Below are 5,000 nucleotides of genomic sequence, written 5' to 3' on the forward strand. Positions count from 1 at the left end.
AGAAAAGGATACTACATTCTGATGGACCAGATATATATACACCAACAAACAAAAAAAATATACATCTTTGGAGAAGAGTCATCCAGGGAAAAATATAAAGTGATAAGTTATAAGTACAATAAGCACAACATTTGTTAGGATGCAAAGTACTCAACAACACTTGCCAAATAGGAAGTGACTTGATAGTAGTAAATCTTTTAAATGCTGTATGAAATATCCACCTGCTTCTTCACTACAATAGGAAGAAACTGATACACCAAAATAAAAGGTTGAATTTGTCAATGTCTGTTCTCAATTTAAGCATTCTTTCATATCCAACTTTATATATCTATTCAGGAAAACAATTTTGACTTCAGTGGCATTCAATAAAGACTACTTCTCAAGTCCTTTCACCATTTGAGCAATTCTGATTACAAGAAATAAGCATTCTCTTCTCACCTCGTTCCTCTCTAGGGTAAACTGTAAAAAAATGCAAGACCCTTTTCCCCCTCCATTTCCTCCTTCAAATAGAGAGACTGACACTCTAATATATAAGATTAGTTTTCTTTGAATATTCTGTAATCATTTGTCTATTGGAAATAAAACATACCAGTGACAACATATACTTTTAATAGCATAACCTATATTCTAAAAGCTAAAAGTTTTAACAATACAATAACTCCTCAAAAGACTAGAATCTACAATATCAAATTAGACATTTTCCATAAAAAAAAAAAAAAAAAAAATCCTGCTTGAGACAGTTATTCATTATCATCATTGTAACAGCAGTACAGGTCTATCTAAATAAAATGTTAAAGTACGTAAAGCATTTCAATGTTCGACACTTGTCTTTGACATATCAATAATCATTTACACTGTCCAGAAGAGATTCACCTTAAACACATTAAAGCAAAGAGCAATCAGAAAAGGCATTGGAAAGGAAAAGCTTGGCCTCCAAAATCATGTAAAAAAAGAAAGACATTTACCTGAGAAATTTTAAGATTGTTTTTTTTCTATTTTTTTTTTCTTTCCATTAACTCAATGATGTTGGAGATTTGCACTGCCATCTATGGTTTTGTTTTATATATTTAGATTACTTTTTTCTACACATAGAAATGTTTAGTCACTAAGGGGGTATTTTGTAGCCCTAGCTAACGTCACCTGTTTACACCATACTATGTATTTTCTGGAAAATGAGATTCTATATATATATCACTATTATCATCATTACTTATGTTATTATTACCATTGTCATCATCATCATCATAATTTGTGAAAATATGATAATGGGGTAAACAGCTATGGTCAGGTGGGCCTATTTATTGACTCCTTGGTGACTAAATACCTGTAAATCCATCTATGTGTCAAAAAAAGTATAATAAAAAAAACACACACAGTGGACAGGGCAATTACACCTGTACTCCCAGCATCAATGGGTTAATGTGGAACTTTGAGTGATGCAGTTTTACTAATACTGGAAGACACAAAGATACAAAAGATGTAACACTTGCTGCTAATTAAAAAGCAAACAATAACAAAATCATTACAAAAGAAGAGTACATCACCTCATGATATAATAAATGAGATAACAACAACCTTCCTCTAGAACTGGAGATTGAGTAGGTTTAAGGCTGAACAAAATTTCACGAGCGGTCTTATTGTAAAACTATCAAACCATCAAAGTTCTTCCAAGACTTGATACATCCTTAAACAATGCCATTCAACAAAAAAGAAAAACACGTAAGAAATGTCCATTCATGACATAACCTTCCTTGACACCGAGTCTACAAACTCGGTCCCTTCTCGTCACACAATCTGCGTCTTTCTGGCCGTGCTTATGATTTTGCAGACACACTTCCCAGAGAGAGAGAGAGGGGAAGCGTATGATTCCCATATTGTGCTATTGTTTATTTTCATTTTCTGATAATATAACTGGAGATGCATGGATATTCATTTATTTTTTCCCTCAGTATTACACTTAATAATCACAGAATATGAATGAAGGCACATTGACCCATGTTAATTTATACATTTTCTTTTTTTTTAACACATTTTTTCTTCTATGATATCATGTTCCATACAAATACTGCTTATATTTCCTTCATACAAAACTTTAAATTTTCTATTTGAAATAATCTTATTAACATAACCAACATGCATTTTCAGACATTACTAACAATTCTTTAAACAGTAAATTGTATTCTGTTTCATCATCACAAAATTGCCCATAATGTTTCATAAACTATATATGTTTTGATAGGTATTTTCCTAAGAATATGCATTACTCAATCATTCTTAAAGACATGAGACATACCAACCCTATTTCTGTGTCTATTTCCAGATTATTAACAATTATGAGTATTATTTGGAATACCACATGAATTCTAATGAATGGTGTTTGTTACAGGTTTACTGCAATAAATGTGGTTACCTTAAATCCATAAACAAACAAATAAACAAACAAACACACTGGTGTGTGTGTGTGTGTGTGTGTGTGTGTGTGTGTGTGTGTGTGTGTAGATATAGGTATACATGTATGTATGCCTGGCTGTGTGTGAAGAGTGACTAGGTGCAAATATGGAAATGAATATCAAGTGTCCATGTGTATATTTGCCTTATACATTCATTGTATTTCTTACCCCTTTTTCAAAAACATTCTATATATTCTCTGAGCTACCAACATCCCCTCAAAAGTCCCATAACCCATCAGAGCATTCCCAGGGTCATCCTTAACAGTTATGAAAAAAAAATAAATAAATAAATAAAATAAAAATAAAATAAAATAATAATAATAATAAAAATAAATAAATAAATACTTTTCAAAACGTCAAATTTTCAGAAAAACATTTACTGATTTCAGCAGCATCTAACTGAGAGAGAGAGAGCGAGAGAGAGAGAGAGAGAGAGAGAGAGAGAGAGAGAGAGAGAGAGAGAGAGAGAGAGAGAGAGAGAGAGAGAGAGAGAGAGAGAGAGAGAGAGAGTTAGAGAGAGAGTTAGAGAGAGAGTTAGAGAGAGAGAGAGAGAGAGAGAGAGAGAGAGAAAGAGAGTTAGAGAGAAAGAGAGTTAGAGAGAGAGAGTTAGAGAGAGAGAGAGTTAGATAGAGAGAGAGAGAGAGAGAGAAAGTTAGAAAGAGAGAGAGAGAGAAAGTTAGAAAGAGAGAGAGAGAGTTAGATAGAAAGAGAGAGAGAGAGAGACAGAAACTGCCCTCAGTGGACCACTTATTATTATAGGAAAAAATAAATGAACCCACTGATGCCAGGACCATATTTGCACTGTCCACAATGGTTCTGTTTTAGCATTTACTTTATACACACTGAAGGTTCCAAAGAGTCAATTAGCAAGCCTACCTGACCATAACTGTTTATCTCAGTCCTTGATTTTTTTTATGGGAAAAAGATGTTATCTCTCTTACTCACTTTATTGTTATCATTATTATCATGATACTTCTACTGCCAATAGAAAAAATAACATCAGTAATGATAATAGCAATTAAAATAAAAAGGAAAAGAAAGAAAAAAAGAAAGAAGGGAAGAAAGGAAAAAAAAAAAAGAAAGGAAGAAAAGAAGAAAGGAAAAAAAAAGAAAAGAAAAAAGAAAAGAGAAAGAAAAGAAAGAAAGAAAGAAAGAAAGAAAAAAAAATATCTATATATACATATATATATAAACATATATAGTGGATGGTGCATGTCCCTGGCATCAACAGCTTAATAAATAAAAGATTCTATCTTTGCAAAATAATCTGTCATTTCATTCACGGTCGAGGTTATGATAATACTGCATTCACTTGTATTAAAAAGATATAATGTATCAGATGAACACCAAACATAAGAAAGGAATTAAAGAGTGAAAATACATACAAAATATATCTTCTCAGTCACTAATAGGGATTTTGTATTGATATATATGACCCTAGTACCATAAAGTATTTGTGACAGTAATGGTTATCAGGCAGAAGTCTGTGTTCTCCTTATACATTTCGGCAAATGTTTTCTAAACTTGCTGTAGAACATAATCTACTTTGGTCACTAGAGTTCACATTACTTTTAAAAACTGTAACTGCATCACTACCTTGCAGACACACCATTTTCTCTCTTTCTCTGCATTTACAAAATATAAAAATCTAGATAAAAGATAAAAGGTTTCATAAACCTTTTTCCGAGTGTATGAACAGCATACCCTCGGATTCCTTCCAATAAACATCTTATTTACTATAAACGGTATTGCACTTAATTCTATAACTTGGGAGACATTCATCAAACTTAAAAAGCAAATATACTTAAATTATATGGAATATATATACATATATATATATATATATATATCTTAAATGTGTGTATGCATATATATGTAAATTGGATATATTACATCTAAGAAGGCTGTGTTTGCTATACAGGTTTCTATATCCCTGTAACAATACTGAGAAGCACCAGGAGGAACAGCAATTGCTTATAATATCCACAATTTTTAAAAAGATTCCTTCAATCTCATTCAACAAGACAAATAAAAAATACTTTCCATCATCCCTTTGAAATATTCTGTACTAATTAACTAATAATCATTACCAAGTGATTTGGAGTTGTTTACACTCTATTTCACTTTACTAATTAGTAATTAATGAACAACTTACTAATTGTCATTACAGTTAAACTCTCTTCGCAATGATGGGCAATGGCAAAAAAAAAAAAAATAATAATAATAAATATAAAGAATTTTAAAATTGTTAAGCTTTACATTACTCGCACTTTCAGCTAAAACTATTGTACTGAAATTCTTATTCTGAAACTAGGATTAACATAACAAACTCCCACAAAACAAAATATTTCTCTCTCTTTAAGTATGTCAGCCCTTTGATTTTTCTTACAAACTACTGTCAGCCTCATATATTTTGATACTTTTTAATTATGGCACTTTGAGACAACTCTTCAATACTGGACAGTAATGAATTCATCTTTAACCCCTTCTCCACAGAAATGATGTTCGTCGTGTGAGTGTACACGACCTGGAAACACGATTGGTACTTAG

At 31.6% G+C, this 5,000-nt stretch overlaps 1 protein-coding gene across 3 annotated transcripts in view; it reads right to left on the reverse strand.

Moving 5' to 3' along the window:
• Nucleotides 1–5,000, reverse strand: part of RtGEF (Rho-type guanine nucleotide exchange factor) — a 44,420-nt gene that overhangs the window by 6,455 nt on the left and 32,965 nt on the right. For 2 of the 3 annotated variants that reach the window (XM_043018860.2, XM_086544806.1), the window contains exon 13: nt 3,758–5,000. This exon is cut by the window's right edge and continues 1,627 nt beyond it. The exons of the other annotated variant lie outside the window; for it this stretch is intronic. The gene's annotated coding sequence lies outside the window, so the exon portion shown is untranslated. Of the gene's footprint in view, nt 1–3,757 lie in introns of those variants that run through there. 3 annotated transcript variants of the gene reach the window in all.

The sequence above is a fragment of the Penaeus japonicus genome, unplaced genomic scaffold, assembly GCF_977035675.1.
Source record: "Penaeus japonicus unplaced genomic scaffold, GWHDUDI00000001_assembly GWHDUDI00000015, whole genome shotgun sequence".
Taxonomy (NCBI): Eukaryota; Metazoa; Arthropoda; class Malacostraca; order Decapoda; family Penaeidae; genus Penaeus; species Penaeus japonicus.